Raw genomic sequence first — 17,925 nt, forward strand, 5'->3', positions numbered from 1 at the left:
ACTTTTTCAAAACTACCTAACTAACTCTCTCTCTCTCTAATATTCGAAAATATCTTCCCCCTTTTTCCAAAATTTCGTTTTTATTCAACTAATTATTTTTATTTTTTATAAAAAAAAAATTTTCATAATTCAAATTCTTTTTAGTTATTTTATTTAAGTGTTTACTTCTTATAAAATAAAATAAATAAAAAGATAAATCAGTCCAAGTTATATCCACATATCCATCATGGACATAAGTGGAGATGGACAGTCCAGGAGGACTTTGGGGTCATATTCTAACCCCTCTACTGCTTCATATGGGAGTAGTATATGCATACCCTCCATTGGAGTCAGTAGCTTTGAGTTGAATCCTCAGCTCATTATCATGGTGCAGCAAAGTTGCCAGTATTCCGGTCTTCCACAGGAAGAACCTACAGAGTTTCTGGCACAATTTTTACAAATTGCTGACAGAGTACATGATAAGGAAATAGATCAGGATGTCTACAGACTATTACTGTTTCCATTTGCTGTAAAAGATCAAGCCAAGAGGTGGTTAAATAACCAACCTAAGGCCAGCATAAGAACATGGAAACAGCTGACAGAAAAATTCCTGAATCAATATTTCCCTCCAAAAAGGATGACACAGCTAAGGCTGGATATCCAAGGCTTTAAACAAGGAGATAATGAATCTCTTTATGATGCCTGGGAGAGATACAGAGAGATGCTACGAAAATGCCCCTCTGAAATGTTTTCAGAGTGGGTTCAGTTAGACATCTTCTACTATGGGCTTGCAGAAGGAGCTCAGATGTCTTTAGATTACTCAGCTGGTGGATCTATCCATATGAGAAAGACAATTGAAGAAGCTCAAGAGCTCATTGATACAGTTGCCAGGAATCAGCATCTGTATCTAAGCAGCAACCCTTCCATGAATGAAGAGGTTAAAACAGTAACTGCTGAATTCAGTACTGTAAAACATGCTGCTGAATTCAATCAGCAATTAGATTTTCTAACAAAGCAGCTAGCTGAATTCAAAGACAGGTTACAGGAGACAAGGATAGCTAATATACATATGGACGAACAGTTTAAACAAACAAAGCAGCAGCTATCAAAGCAAATAGCAGAAGAATGCCAAGCAGTTCAATTAAGAAGTGGGAAAACATTAAATACCCCACCTCAAGGCATCAAAAATTCAAGAAATGAGCGACCTACCAAAGATTTCCTTGAGGACAGTAAGAGCCCAGGGAAAAATAATTCTGGCACTAAAACGCCAGAAAATGGGTGGAAGGCTGGCGCTGAACGCCCAGACCATGCCCAAAACTGGCGTTCAGCGCCAGAAACAAGGCAGGACTGGCGTTCAACGCCAGAAATGGGGCAGAATCCAGCGTTGAACGCCCAAAATGGGCACATTTCTGGCGTTCAGGCGCCAGGAACAGACAGTGAGTTGGCGTCTAACGTCACTCCAGCTTCTGACTCTGGTACTCAATTGCCAGTGAGGGATCAGATACACACAAAGGCTGATAACAACCCCTCTAAAAAGGCTTCTTTAACCACTAAGGTTGAGGAATATAAAGCCAAAATACCTTATCCTCAAAAACTCCGGAAAGAGGAGCAGGATAAGCAATTTGCTCGCTTTGCAGATTATCTAAGGACTCTTGAAATAAAGATTCCATTTGCAGAGGCACTTGAGCAAATACCTTCTTATGCCAAGTTCATGAAAGAGATCTTGAGTCATAAAAAGGAGTGGAGAGAAACAGAAAGAGTTCTCCTCACTGAAGAATGCAGTGCAGTCATTCTGAAAAGCTTTCCTGAAAAGCTTAAAGACCCTGGGAGTTTTCTGATACCATGCATATTGGAAGGTGATTGCACCAAGACAGCCTTATGCGATCTTGGGACAAGCATCAACCTAATACCTGCATCCACTATCAGGAAGCTTGGCTTAACTGAAGAAGTTAAACCAACCCGGATATGTCTCCAACTTGCTGATGGTTCCACTAAATACCCATCAGGCGTGATTGAGGACATGATTGTCAGAGTTGGGGCATTCGCCTTTCCCACTGACTTTGTTGTGCTGGAAATGGAGGAGCACAAGAGTGCTACTCTCATTCTAGGAAGACCCTTCCTAGCAACTGGACGATCCCTCATTGACGTCCAGTTACTTACCAAAGAACTCCATGCTTTGGTTCAGCAGAGGCTACTTCAGAAGCTTCCAGATCCTGGACACTTTCTGATCCCTTGCACTATAGGCACCATGACCTTTGACAAGGCTCTATGTGAGCTAGGGTCAAGTATTAACCTCATGCCACTCTCTATAATGGAGAAGCTGGGAATTCTTGAGTTACAAGCTGCAAACATCTCATTAGAGATGGGAGACAAGACAATGAAAAAGCCATATGGCTTAGTAGAGGATGTCTGAAGCGTGAGCATCTTATCTATCTTTTCCTTGTGAATTTGCACCTGAATTGCTAATTTTAATCAAAATTTAAATATCTTTTAGCCACTATGGATGCTACTTTGAGTAGTGCACAATTCTATTTATTTTAGGTGCACAATTCTACTTTGAGTAGTACCACTATGGATGCTACTTTGAGTAGTGCACAATGCTGACCTCCTTAAACTCAAACAGGAATAACTTGAGCCATAGAAGACCAATTGGCATTATTCTAGTTGCATTGGAAAGCTAACTTCTAGGGCTTTCCAACGATATATAACAGTGCATGCTTCCTGATGAGCGGATAATTTATACGCTTTTTGGCATTATTTTTAGTATATTTTTAGTATGATTTAATTAATTTTCATTATATTTTTATTAGTTTTTAATTAAAAATCACATTTCTAGACTTTACTATGAGTTTGTGTGTTTTTTGTGATTTCAGGAAATTTCTGGCTGAAATTGACGGACTGGAGCAAAAATCTAATTCAGGCTGAAAAAGAACTGCTGATGCTGTTGGATTCTGACCTCTCTGCACTCGGAATGTATTTTCTGGAGCCACAGAAATCCAAATAGCACGCTCTTAATTGCGTTGGAAGGTAGACATCCAGAGCTTTCCAGAAATATATAATAGTCCATACTTTGAATAAGGATAGATGACGTAAACTGGCGTTCAACGCCAGTTTCATGCTGCATTCTGGAGTCAAATGCCAGAAACAGGTTGCAAAGTGGAGTTCAATGCGAGAAACAGGCTACAAATGGGTGTTCAACTCCAAGAGAAGCCTCTACACGTGTAAAGTTCAATGCTCAGCCCAAGCACACACCAAGTGGGCCCCAGAGGTGGATTTTTGCATCATTTATTCAATTGTGCAAAGCCTAGTAACTAGTTTAGTATAAATAGGACTTTTTACTATTATGTTTATATCTTTTGGATCATCTTTGATTAGTTTTATGCTATCTTAGACTTTTGTGAGGGCTGGCCATTCGGCCATGCCTAAACATTTATCACTTGTGTATTTTCAACGGTAGAGTTTCTACACACCATAGATTAAGGTGTGGAGCTCTGCTGTTCCTCAAAGATTAATGCAAAGTACTACTATTTTTCTATTCAATTCAACTTATTCTGCTTCTAAGATATTCATTCGCACTTCAATATGATGGATGTGATGATCGTGACAGTCATCATCATGGACGGCCATTCTTGAGAATCTGGAAAGTCTAAACCTTGTCTGTGGTATTCCAAGTAGGAATCAGGGATTGAATGACTGTGACGAGCTTCAAACTCGCGAGTGCTGGGCATAGTGACAGACGCAAAAGGATCAATGGATCCTATTCCAGTATGATCGAGAACCGACAGATGATTAGCTATGCAGTGACAGCGTATTGGACCATTTCCACTAAGAGGACAGGTGGCCATTGACAACGGTGATGCCTAACATACAACTTGCCATGGAAAGGAGTAGGAAGGATTGGATGAAGACAGCAGGAAAGCAGAGGTTCAGAGGGACGAAAGCATCTCTATATGCTTATTTGAAATTCTCACCAATGAATTACATAATTACCACTATCCTATTTTATATTTTATTTATCTTTTACTTATCAATTCATAAAATCAGTTGAATCCGCCTGACTGAGATTTACAAGGTGACCATAGCTTGCTTCAAGCCGACAATCTCCGTGGGATCGACCCTTACTCACGTAAGGTTTATTACTTGGACGACCCAGTGCACTTGCTGGTTAGTTGTACGAAGTTGTGAAACAGAATTAAGATCATGAACGTGCGTATTGAGTTTTTAGCGCCGTTACCAAGGAAGGAATGATCACGATTTCGCACACCAATTTTTTGGCGCCGTTACCGGGGATTGTTCGAGTTTGGACAACTGACGGTTCATCTTGTTGCTCAGATTAGGTAATTTTATTTTATTTTATTTTTAAGCTTTTTTGTTTACTTCTTATTTTCGAAAAAAAATTTATTTTTAATAAAATCATAAAATCAAAAATATTTTGTGTTTCTTGTTTGAGTCTAGAGTCAATTTTTTTGTTTGGTGTCTTGCATGTGTTTGTCTTTCTCAAGAACTTTTGAAAATTCATCATATGTTCTTCATGATCTTCAAGTTGTTCCTAGCCAGTCTTCTTGTTTGATCCTCTTATTTTCTTGTTTTGTGTCTTTTCTAGTTTTTCATATGCATTTTGAATTTGTTAGTGTCTAAAGTTTGCAAATTTCTAAGTTTGGTGTCTTGCATGTTTTTCTTTTCTTGAAAATTTTCAAAAATAAGTCTTGATGTTCATCTTGATCTTCAAAGTGTTCTTGGTGTTCATCTTAACATTCATAGTGTTCTTGCATGCATTAGTTGTTTTGATTCATAATTTTTATGTTTTGTGTCAATTTTATGCTTTTCTCTCTCTCATCATTAAAAATTCAAAAATAAAAAATATATTTCCCTTTTTCTCTCTAAAGATTTCGAAAATTTGGATTGACTCTTTCAAAAATTTTTAAAATTCAATTGTTTCTTATGAGTCAACTCAAATTTTAAATTTGAAAATCTTATCCTTTTCAAAATCTTTTTCAAAAGTCAAATCCTTTTCATTTTTCTTTCATAATTTTTGAAAATTTCAAATTGATTTTCAAAAATCTTTTTCTTATTTTCATTTCATATTTTTGAAATTAATACCAACATTTAATATGATTGATTCAAAAATATTAAGTTGTTACTTGCCTATTAAGAAAGGTTCAATCTTTAAATTTTAAAATCATATCTTTTTGTTTCTTGTTAGTCAAGTAATCAACTTTAATTTTCAAAATTAAATCTTTTCAATTCCTTATCATATCTTTTTCAATTTCAATCATATCTTTTTTAAAATCAAATTTCAAAATTCTTTCTAATTTCTCCCCTAACCTCTTATCTTTGTAAAATTGATTTTCAAATCTTTTTCAATCAATCTTATCTTTTTGTTTCAATCATATCTTTTTCAATTTCAATCATATCTTTTTCAAAAACAAATTTCAAATCTCTTTTAATCAATCATTTCTTTTTGTTTCAATCATATCTTTTTCAAAACTGCCGAACTAACTCTCTACCTTTAATTTTTGAAAATCCCTTTCCTTTTTTTCAAAATTTCGTTTTAATTAACTAATTGTTTTAATTTTAATTTACTTTAATTTCAATTTTAATTTTCGAATTTTAAATTTAAATTTAAAATATTTTTATTTTATTTTGTAAAATTTTCGAATTCTTCTCTCATCTCTAATCTCATTCTATTTATTTATTCATCCATTAACACTTCTATCCTCACCCCTGTGTTTGGATTCTCATCTTTTCCTTCTTCTATTCTTACTTTCTTCTACTCACATAAAGGAATCTCTATACTGTGACATAGAGGATTCCATATTTTTTTTCTGCTTTCTTCTTCTTTTTCATATGAGCAGGAACAAGGATAAGAACATTCTTGTTGAAGCTGATCCTGAACCTGAAAGGACTCTGAAGAGGAAGCTAAGGGAAGCTAAAGCACAACTCTCTGGAGAAAATCTGACAGAAATGTTTGAAAAAGAAGAAGATATGGCAGAAAATAATAACAATGCAAGGAGGATGCTTAGTGACTTTACTGCACCTAATTCCAATTTACATGGAAGAAGCATCTCAATCCCTGCCATTAGAGCAAACAATTTTGAGCTTAAACCTCAATTAGTTTCTCTGATGCAACAGAACTGCAAGTTTCATGGACTTCCATCTGAAGATCCTTTTTAGTTCTTGACTGAATTCTTGCAGATCTGTGATACTGTTAAGACCAATAGGGTTAACCCTGAGGTCTACAGGCTTATGCTTTTCCCGTTGGCTGTAAGAGACAGAGCTAGAGTATGGTTGGACTCTCAGCCTAAAGATAGCCTGAACTCTTGGGATAAGCTGGTCACGGCTTTCTTAGCCAAGTTCTTTCCTCCTCAAAAGCTTAGTAAGCTTAGAGTGAATGTTCAAACCTTCAGACAGAATGATGGTAAATCCCTCTATGAAGCTTGGGAGAGATATAAGCAACTGACCAAAAAGTGTCCTTCTGACATGCTTTCAGAATGGACCATTCTGGATATATTCTATGATGGTTTATCTGAACTATCAAAGATGTCATTGGACCATTCTGCAGGTGGATCCATTCACCTAAAGAAAATGCCTACAGAAGCTCAAGAACTCATTGACATAGTTGCTAATAACCAGTTCATGTACACTTCTGAGAGGAATCCTGTAAGTAATGGGACGCCTCAGAAGAAGGGAGTTCTTGAAATTGATACTCTGAATGCCATATTGGCTCAGAACAAAATATTGACTCAACAAGTCAATATGATTTCTTAGAGTCTGAATGGAATGCAAGCTGCATCCAATAGTACTCAAGAGGCATCTTCTGAGGAAAAAGCTTATGATCCTGAGAACCCTGCAATAGCAGAGGTGAATTACATGGGTGAACCCTATGAAAATGCCTATAATCCCTCATGGAGAAATCACCCAAATCTCTCATGGAAGGATCAACAAAAGCCTCAAAAAGGCTTTGATAATGGTGGAAGAAACAGGTTTAGGAATAGCAAGCCTTTTCCATTATCCACTCAGCAAAAGACAGAGAGTTCTGAGCAGACCCCATCTAGCTTGGCAAACGTAGTCTCTGATCTATCTAAGGCCACTCTAAGTTTATGAATGAAACAAGGTCCTCCATTAGAAATTTGGAGGCACAAGTGGGCCAGCTGAGTAAAAGGGCCACTGAAACCCCTCCCAGTACTCTCCCAAGCAATACAGAAGAGAATCCAAAAAGAGAGTGCAAGGTCATTGAATTAACCATCATGGCCGAACCTACAAGGGAGGGAGAGGACGTGAATCCCAGTGAGGAAGACCTCCTGGGACGTCCAGTGATCAACAAGGAGTTTCCCTCTGAAGAACCAAAGGACTCTGAGGCTCATCTGGAGACCATAGAGACTCCATTAAACCTCCTTATGCCATTCATGAGCTCTGATGAATATTCTTCTTCTGAAGAGAATGAAGATGTTACTGAAGAGCAAGTTGCCAAGTACCTTGGTGCAATCATAAAGCTGAATGCCAAATTATTTGGTAATGAGACTTGGAAAGATGAACCTCCCTTGCTCACCAATGAACTGAGTGATATGGATCAACTGAGATTGCCTCAGAAGAAACAGGATCCTGGAAAGTTCTTAATACCTTGTACCATAGGCACCAGGACCTTTGAGAAGGCTCTATGTGACCTTGGATCAGGGATAAACCACATGCCACTCTCTGTAATGGAGAAACTGGGAATTTTTGAGGTGCAAGCTACCAGAATCTCATTAGAGATGGTAGACAACTCCAGAAAACAAGCTTATGGACAAGTAGAGGATGTGCTAGTAAAGGTTGAAGGTCTTTACATCCCTGCTGATTTCATAATCTTGGATACTGGGAAGGATAAGGATGAATCCATCATCCTTGGAAGACCTTTCCTAGCCACAGCAAGAGATGTTATCGATGTGGACAGAGGAGAATTAGTCCTTCAACTGAATGAGGACAACCTTGTGTTTAAAACTCAAAAATCTCCTTCTATAACCATAGAAAGGAAGCATGAAAAGCTTTTCTCACTGTAGAGTCAACCAAAGCTCCCACAGTCAAACTCTAAGTTTAGTGTTGTGAGGCCACAACTAAACTCTAAGTTTGGTGTTGAACCCCCACAACCAAACTCTAAGTTTGGTATTGGGAGGTCCCAACCTTGCTCTGATTATCTGTGAGGCTCCATGAGAGCTTACTGTCAAGCTATTGACATTAAAGAAGTGCTTGTTGGGAGGCAACCCAATGTTATTTAATCATTTTTATTTTATTTTCTCTTTGTTATTTCATGTTTTATTTGGTTGATGATCATGTGGAGTCACAAAAACTTCTAAAAAATCGAAAACAAAATGAAAAACAGCACACCCTGGAGGAAGGGCTTACTGGCGTTTAAATGCCAGTAAGGAGCATCTGGCTGGTGTTTAATGCCAGAACAGAGCATGAAACTGGCGTTAAATGCCAGAAACAAGCAACAGTCCGGCGTTTAAACGCCAGGATTGCACCCAGAGGAAAGCTGGCGTTAAACGCCAGAAACAAGCTTCAGACTGGCGTTTAACGCCAAAAACATGCACCAGACTGGCGTTCAACGCCAGAAAAATGCTATAGACTGGCGTTGAACGCCCAAAACAAGCATGGAAGTGGTGTTTAACGCCAGAAACATGCTGCAGTCTGGCGTTAAACGCCAGGATTGCATATATAGGGCGTTTTACACGTCTAAAAGATGGAGGGATGAGAAATCCTCAAACACCTCAGGATCTGTGGACCCCATAGGATTTCTTCAGGATTTGTGGACCCCACAGGATCCCCACCTACTTCTTCTCTCCTCTTCACACCTTTCCATAACTCTCTTCCGCAAATACCCCTCACCAATCAACTCAATCACTCTTCCCCATCACCTCTTCACCAATCACATCCATCCTTTCTTCCCCAAAAAACCCCACCTACCTTTAAATTCAAAATAATTTCCCTCCCAAAGCCAACCCTAAATGGCCGAACCCTAAACCCCTCCCCATTCCTATATAAAACCCTCATTCCCTCTTCATTTTCACACAACAAAACCCTCTCTTCTTCCCCTTGGCCGAAACCATCTCTCTCTCCCTCTCCTCCATTTTTCTTCTTCTTCTACTTCTTTCTTTCTTCTTTTGCTCGTGGACGAGCAACCATTTTAAGTTTGGTATGGTAAAAACATAGCTTTTTGTTTTTCCATAACCATTCATGGCACCTAAGGCCAGAGAAACCTCTAGAAAGAGGAACGGGAAGGCAATTGCTTCCACCTCTGAGTCATGGAAGATGGAGAGATTCATCTCTAAGGTCCATCAAGACCACTTCTATGAAATTGTGGCCAAGAAGAAAGTGATCCCTGAGGTTCTTTTCAAACTCAAAAGGAATGAGTATCCGGAGATCCAACTTGAGATTCAAAGAAGAGGTTGGGAAGTTCTCACCAACCCCATTCAACAAGTCGGGATCCTAATGGTTCAAGAGTTCTATGCAAACGGATGGATCACAAGGAACCATGATCAAAGTGTGAACCCAAATCCAAAGCATTGGCTTACTATGGTTCGGGGAAAATACTTAGATTTCAGTCTGGAAAATGTAAGGCTGGCGTTCAACTTGCCAATGATGGAAGAAAATGCACGCCCCTACACAAGAAGGGTCAACTTTGATCAAAGGTTGGACCAAGTCCTCATGGACATATGTGTGGAAGGAGCTCAATGGAAAATTGACTCAAAGGGCAAGCCAGTTCAACTAAGAAGGCTTGACCTAAAACCAGTAGCTAGAGGATGGTTGGAGTTCATTCAATGCTCAATCATTCCTACTAGCAACCAGTCTGAAGTTACTGTAGACCGGGCCATCATGATCCATAGCATCACGATTGGGGAGGAAGTGGAAGTTCATGAGATCATACCTCAAGAATTCTACAAGGTGGCTGACAAGTCCTCCAATTTGGCAAGGTTAGCCTTTCCTCACCTCATTTGCCACCTCTGCAATTCGGCCGGAATTGACATAGAGGGAGACATCCTCATTGAAGAGGATAAGCCCATCACTAAGAAAAGGATGGAGCAAACAAGAGAGCATGGACCTCAACATGAGCATGAGGAAATTCCTCATCATGAAATCCCTGAGATGCCTCAAGGGATGCACTTCCCTCCACAAAACTATTAGGAACAAATCAACACTTCCCTAGGTGAATTAAGTTCCAACATGGGACAACTAAGGATGGAGCACCAAGAGCATTCCATCATCCTCCATGAAATTAGAGAATATCAAAGAGCTATGAGGGAGGAACAACAAAGACAAGGAAAATACATAGAGGAGCTCAAAAGCACCATTGGTTCTTCAAGAAGAGGAAGACGCCACCCTTACTAAGGTGGACTCATTCCTTAATCTCCTTGTTTATTTATTTTCCTGTTTTTCGATTTTTGAGCTCTGTTTATTTATGTTTTTGTCTTATTACATGATCATTAGTATTTAAGTGTCTATGCCTAAAAGTTATGAATGTCCTATGAATCCATCACCTCTCTTCAATGAAAAATGTTTTAATTACAAAAGAACAAGAAGTACATGGTTTCAAATTCATCCTTGAAACTAATTTAATTATTTTGATGTGGTGACAATACTTTTTGTTTTCTGAATGAATGCTTGAACAGTGCATATGTCTTTTGAAATTGTTGTTTATGAATGTTAAATATGTTTGCTCTTGAAAGAATAATGAAAAGGAGACATGTTATTTGATAATCTGAAAAACCATAAAAATGATTCTTGAAGCATGAAAAAGAAGTGAATATAGAAAGCTTGCGAAAAAAAAAATTGGCAAAATAAAAATAGAAAGAAAAAAAGAAAAAGCAAGCAGAAAAAGCCAAAAGCTCTTAAAACCAAAAGGCAAGAGCAAAAAGCCAGTAGCCCTATAAACCAAAAGGCAAGGGTAATAAAAAGGATCCAAGGCTTTGAGCATCAGTGGATAGGAGGGCCTAAAGGAATAAAATCCTGGCCTAAGCAGCTAAACCAAGCTGTCCCTAACCATATGCTTGTGGCGTGAAGGTGTCAAGTGAAAGCTTGAGACTGAGCGGTTAAAGTCGAGATCCAAAGCAAAAGAAAGAGTGTGCTTAAGAACCCTGGACACCTCTAATTGGGGACTCTAGCAAAGCTGAGTCACAATCTGAAAAGGTTCACCCAATTATGTGTCTGTGGCATTTATGTATCCGGTGGTAATACTGGAAAACAAAGTGCTTAGGGCCACGGCCAAGACTCATAAAGTAGCTGTGTTCAAGAATCAACATACTGAACTAGGAAAATCAATAACACTATCTGAATTCTGAACCTATAGATGCCAATCATTCTGAACCTCAAGGGATAAAGTGAGATGCCAAAACTATTCAAGAGGCAAAAAGCTACTAGTCCCGCTCATTTAATTGGAGCTAATTTTCATTGATAGTTTGGAATTTATAGTATATTCTCTTTTTTTTATCCTATTTTACTTTCAGTTGCTTGAGGACAAGCAACAATTTAAGTTTAGTGTTGTGATGAGCGGATAATTTATACGCTTTTTGGCATTGTTTTTAGTTTGATTTAAATAATTTTCATTATATTTTTATTATTTTTTAATTAAAAATCACATTTATGGACTTTACTATGAGTTTTTGTGTTTTTCTATGATTTCAGGTAATTTCTGGCTGAAATTGAGGGACTTGAGCAGAAATCTGATTCAGGCTGAAAAAGGACTGCTGATGTTGTTGGATTCTGACCTCTCTGCACTCGGAATGGATTTTCTGGAGCTACAGAACTCCAAATGCCGCGCTCTCAATTGCGTTGGAAAGTAGACATCCAGAGCTTTCCAGAAATATATAATAGTTCATACTTTAAACAAGGATAAATGACGTAAACTGCTGTTCAACGCCAGTTCCATGCTGCATTCTGGAGTCAAACGCGAGAAACAGGTTGCAAAGTGGAGTTCAACGCCAAAAACACGCTACAAACTGGCGTTCAACTCCAAGAAAAGCCTCTACACGTGTAAAGCTCAATGCTCAGCCCAGGCACACACCAAGTGGGCCCCAGAAGTGGATTTCTGCATCATTTACTCAATTCTGCAAACCCTAGTAACTAGCTCAGTATAAATAGGACTTTTTACTATTATGTTTATATCTTTTGGATCATCTTTGATTAGTTTTATGCTATCTTAGACTTTTGTGAGGGCTGGCCATTCGGCCATGCCTGAACGTTTATCACTTGTGTATTTTCAACGGTAGAGTTTCTACACACCATAGATTAAGGTGTGGAGCTCTACTGTTCCTCAAAGATTAATGCAAAGTACTACTGTTTTTCTATTCAATTCAACTTATTCCGCTTCTAAGATATTCATTCGCACTTCAATATGATGGAAGTGATGATCGTGACAGTCATCATCATTCTCAACTTATGAACGCGTGCCTGACAACCACTTCTGTTCTACCTTAGATTGAATGGATATCTCTTGGATATCTAATACAGGGGACCGAGTCCGAGTTATTAGTGTCTTCGTGGTATAAGTTAGAACCCATGAACGGCCATTCTTTAGAATCCGGAAAGTCTAAACCTTGTCTGTGGTATTCCGAGTAGGATTTAGGGATTGAATGACTGTGACGAGCTTCAAACTCGCGAGTGCTGGGCGTAGTGATAGACGCAAAAGGATCAATGGATCCTATTCCAGTATGATCGAGAACCGACAGATGATTAGCCATGCAGTGACAGTGCATTGGACCATTTTCACTGAGAGGACAGGTGGCCATTGACAACGGTGATGCCTAACATACAGCTTGCCATGGAAAGGAATAGGAAGGATTGGATGAAGAGAGCAGGAAAGTAGAGGTTCAGAGGGACGAAAGCATCTCTATACGCTTATTTGAAATTCTCACCAATGAATTACATAAGTACCACTATCCTATTTTATATTTTATTTATCTTTTACTTATCAATTCATAAAATCAGTTGAATCCGCTCGACTGAGATTTACAAGGTGACCATAGCTTGCTTCAAGTCGACAATCTCCGTGGGATCGACCCTTACTCACGTAAGGTTTATTACTTGGACGACCCAGTGCACTTGCTAGTTAGTTGTACGAAGTTGTGAAATAGAATTAAGAACATGAACGTGCGTATTGAGTTTTTAGTGCCGTTACCAAGGAAGGAATGATCACGATTTCGCACACCACTTCTTCTCCAGCAACCACTGCCTCCTCCACGTTGAACTTGGACCCTGCCAAGTTCAGCGTGGAACTTTGAAAGCTCCCAAGGAAGCACGCAACACATCCCACGCTGAACTTAGAAAAATCCAAGTTCAGCGTGGACTCAAAGGGAAACAATCAAAACGCTACTGCCTCCTCCACGCTGAACTTGGGAATTTCCAAGTTCAGCGTGGATCCTAATGCCCCAAGTGGTCCCTAAGCACTCATACAAAGCTGCGCTGAAATTAGTTAATTTTGATTTAATTTTTATTTTATTTATAATTAGGAAAAGATATTATTTAATTTTTAGAAAATATATTTTTCATTAATTAGGATTAGATATAAAAGGGAAAAGAATTAGCCCTTTGGGTTCTTCTCTCTCTTCTACCTCATTCCGCACTTTACAGTTTAACGAATCCTAGTTTTTCTCTATGTATCATGAGCAACTAAACCTCCACTGCTAAGGTTAGGAGCTCTATCTATTGTATGGATTGGTACTATTATTTTTCTATTTTAATTCATGTATTGATTTCTATTTCAAGAATTGTTTTTGTTCTTTATCTTATGAATTTGGGTGGAACGGAAGTATGACCCTTATTCTAATTGAGTTCTTGTATAACTTGGAAAAGCTCTTTACTTGAACAACAGCTTGAAAATAATTTCTCCTAAACTTCTATTTATCTAGACTTAATGGGATACGTGACATATAATCCTTTTAGATTTAGGTAATTAGAGTTTCTGTAGCACATAAACTAGAATTGAACTTCATCCTCTAATTGGAATTAAGTGACCAAGGAATTGGCGGTTGATGAAAGTTAGAGTAGACTAAGAAGGTCTAAGGAATTAGGGCTTAGTCATATATAGTTTGCCATGAATTGAATCTTTCATGATTAAAATAGTTAGTAAGAAAAGTAAATCCGGAAAATAGATATCTCTGAAGCCTTAACTGTCTCTCCATATATTATTCACAACTCAATTACTGCTGCTTTCTAATATTCTGAATTACTGTTTAATACTTTTGAATACCAAAACACTCTTTTCTGTTTGTCTAACTAAGTAAATTAATCAACCCTTGTTGCTTAGTCCATCAATCCTCGTGGGATCGACCTTTACTCACCTGAAGTATTACTTGGTATGACCCGGTGCACTTGCCAGTTAGTTTGTGGTTATAAATTCCGCACCAATGTCTTGGTAAAAGTTGAAAACCACTACATCCCTGCAAACTTCATAGTCTTAGACATAGGAGAGAATGAGGCTGACTCTGTCATCCTTGGAAGACTTTTCCTAGCCACTGCCAATGCTATCATTGATGTGGCTAAGGGAGAACTCACTCTACAACTAGGGGAGGTCCAACCCTCTCTTTCTGTGCAGAGCATTACAGAGCCCCCAGACATCAATTCTAAGTTTGGTGTTGCGCAGCTATCAACAAGCTCTAAGCACAAAGGTAGTAGGAAGAAAGTACCTAAATGCTAGAGGGACAAGAAAGTCCCAATTGAAGGCCTCTCACCCGGCATGAGAGTTGTCTTCACCAAGAAGCCAGTCTTACCACATACAGTGAGTCGTATCCTGTCTCTGGAGCATGTGGAGCTCATTCATGAAAAGACTTATGTACACCAATTTTAGGGGTTACTTTGTATAGAATTTAGAGGGTTTTATCAACATTATATCACACTTATCCATATAAAATGCATAGTTTTATGTTTCCTTCCTAATTTTGTTGATGGTTGAGAACATGCTTTCTAGGCCCTAATTATGCTATATTTTTATCTCCCTCTATTACCATTCGATGCCGCGATCCGTTTGTTGAGTGATTTAAGAGTTTATAGGGGCAAGAATGGTCTAGAAGAGAGGAAGGAAGCATGCATGAGTGGAAGGAGCATGAAAAATGGAGCTTTGGAGCATTGGCATCGACGCGCACGCGTAGCCAACACACATGCGTAGGAGCTGAAATCTGGGATAGGTGCGTAAACGTGAACGCATACGCGTGGCTGGGCAGAATTCTCATCGACGCGTACGCCTGACGCGCGGCATGTGACTTCTTTAGTGAAATCGTGACTGGCGACTTCTGAGAGCTTCAAGCCCAGTTTTGAGCTGAATTTTGGAGGGAAAAGACCTTAAGGACGAAGGGATTGAGGGGATTCACACATTTTACACATATTTAGATATTGGTAGTTAGTTTTGGAGGTTTCTAGAGAGAGAAACTCTAACTTCTCTCTAGGTTTTGGTTCTCTCAATTCCAATTGCACTTGGGTCCTTTGGTTAGATTTGAATTCAATTTCAATTCTACATTGTTCTAGTTTGTAGATCTCCCTCTTCTACTCTCAATTTAGTGTTGTTGTTAATCTAGCATTGTAGATCTTGAATTTGGATCTTGTTACTTTGATTTCTATTAATGCATTGAGGAATTTCATCTTCATTGTTGTCAATTGCCTTGTTGTTGATTGCTTGTGTTAGATAGCTTGAATTCAAATTCTCTTCTCAATTTCACAATGTTTTCCATTATTGCTCACCAAATGTTTCAGAAAATGTCAACTATAGCTATGGAGTAGAATTTCACTCTTGGCTTAGGGGTTGGATAATTGGAGACACTTGAATTGTCAAAGCCCTTTGTTGATTGATAATTTGAAATTGCTAATTGATTTGAATGACACTAACTCTAGTCTCTCCTTAGGATTTGACTAGGACTTGTGGACTCAAATTGATTATCTCTACTTGACTTTCCTTCATAGTTAGAGGTTAACTAAGTAGAGCAATAACCAATTCTCATCACAATTGTTGGAGGCAATAAGGATAGGAATTCTAATTCCCAACCCTAGCCAAGGCTTTTACATTGATTGATTGTCATTTACCCTTGCTTAGTTCAATTTCTTTTGTCCCTTAGCTTAATTGTTATTTGTTCTTTACTTTTATGCAAGCTTGTTTATATTTCTCGCATTCAACCTCAAACACCAAGAGAACTCCTAACCAATGATGTGCATCTTAGGGCAACTCCTAGGGAGAACGACTCGAGACTAATACTCTCGGTTATTGATTTTGAATTGTGGACACACATTTTCTATGTTTGATGCGTTAGAGCTTGTTGGTTTAGACTATACTCACGACATAATTCTATTGGAAAGAATTCTATACCGACAAAATATCTCTCATCAAAGACAGGATGAAAATTCACTGTAAGGGGTGAAAATCTGAGCCCATACTTACCTCCGTAAAGAGCTAACCGTAAAGCTAATGAGGTTAAAAAAGCGCTTGTTGGGAGGCAACCCAACCTTCATTAATTATTTTATTTTCTTTTCTTTCATTTTCTTTTTCTTTCAGTTATTTTTTTGAGTCATGATCATATACAGCAGTCAGAACAAAGACAGAATTCACAGAAGTGAAAATGGAACACTCTGGATGGAGTGTTATTAAAGTTGAACGCTAGCCAGGGAGCTCTGGCTGGGCATCCAACGCCCCTAATAGGCAGCACTGCTAGCATTGAATGCCAGCCAAGGAGCAGACCCTGGGCATTCAAACGCCAGAGCAGAGGGCAGGGAATCTGGATTCCCTAGCCTCTTAGGACCAGTGGGTCCCACAACATCTTCACATATTCCACTTACTTTCACACTTTTCCATACACACTTTTCTATATACGCTAGCCCAATCATATCCATACCACTTTCCCACACCCATCATAACTCCCACCAACCCCCACCCACTTCAAAATCAAATTTCCCACTTAAAAGCCCACCCATGGCCGAACCTACATCTACCCTCTCCTATAAATACCCATCTTCATAACCCTTCATACACACACCTCTCATACACTCATAAACCTCACTTGGCCGAGCGCTCTCTCTACCTCTATCTTCCTCTATTTTCTTCTTCTTCTACTCCATTCTTCTCTTTTCTTTAATTTCGCTCGAGGACGAGCAAAATTTTAAGTTTCGTGTTAGAAAAGCAGAGCTTTTTTTCTTTCCATTACCATTCATGGCACCCAAGGTTGGAGAATCCTCTAGAAAGAGGAAAGGAAAAGCAGTAGCCACCCCCTCTAAATCTTAGGAGATGGAGAGATTCATCACCAAAGCCCACCAAGTCCACATCTATGAAGTAATGGCAGAGAAGAAAGTGATGCCTGAGGTCCCTTTCAAGCTGAAGAAGAATGTGTATCCGGAAATCCGAAGAGAGATCCGGAGAAGACGTTGGAAAGTCCTAACCAATCCCATTCAAGATGTTGGGATTCTACTGGTGCAAGAGTTCTATGCTAATGCATGGGTTACTAAAAACCATGACACTAGTGTGAACCCAAATCCAAAAAATTAGAGCACCATGGTCTGAGGGAGAATCTTATATTTCAGCCCGGAAAGTGTAAGTTTGGCATTCAACTTGCCTCTGATGCAAGGAGATCCTCATCCTTACACTAGAAGAGTCAACTTTGATAAGAGATTGGATCAAGTACTCTCAGATAATTTGTGTAGAAGGAGCAGTGATGACTGATGTGCATAAACTTGATATGCTAAGATTTAGGAAATTGCACGATCGGCAAAATTCCTTCCGGCAAGTGCACCGGTTATCGTCAAGTAAAAACTCACAATAGAGTGAGGTCGAATCCCACAAGGATTGGTTGAGTGAGCAATTCGGATTAGAAGTATGTTCTAGTTGAGCGGAATCAAGATTTAGATGAGAATTGCGGAATGTAAAATTGCATGAATTAAAGAGCGAGAAGCTAAATTGCTGAAATTAAAAGGGATGGGGGTGATTGCATGAATTTAATTGCA

This window comes from Arachis hypogaea, chromosome 11, assembly GCF_003086295.3.
Source record: "Arachis hypogaea cultivar Tifrunner chromosome 11, arahy.Tifrunner.gnm2.J5K5, whole genome shotgun sequence".
Taxonomy (NCBI): domain Eukaryota; kingdom Viridiplantae; phylum Streptophyta; class Magnoliopsida; order Fabales; family Fabaceae; genus Arachis; species Arachis hypogaea.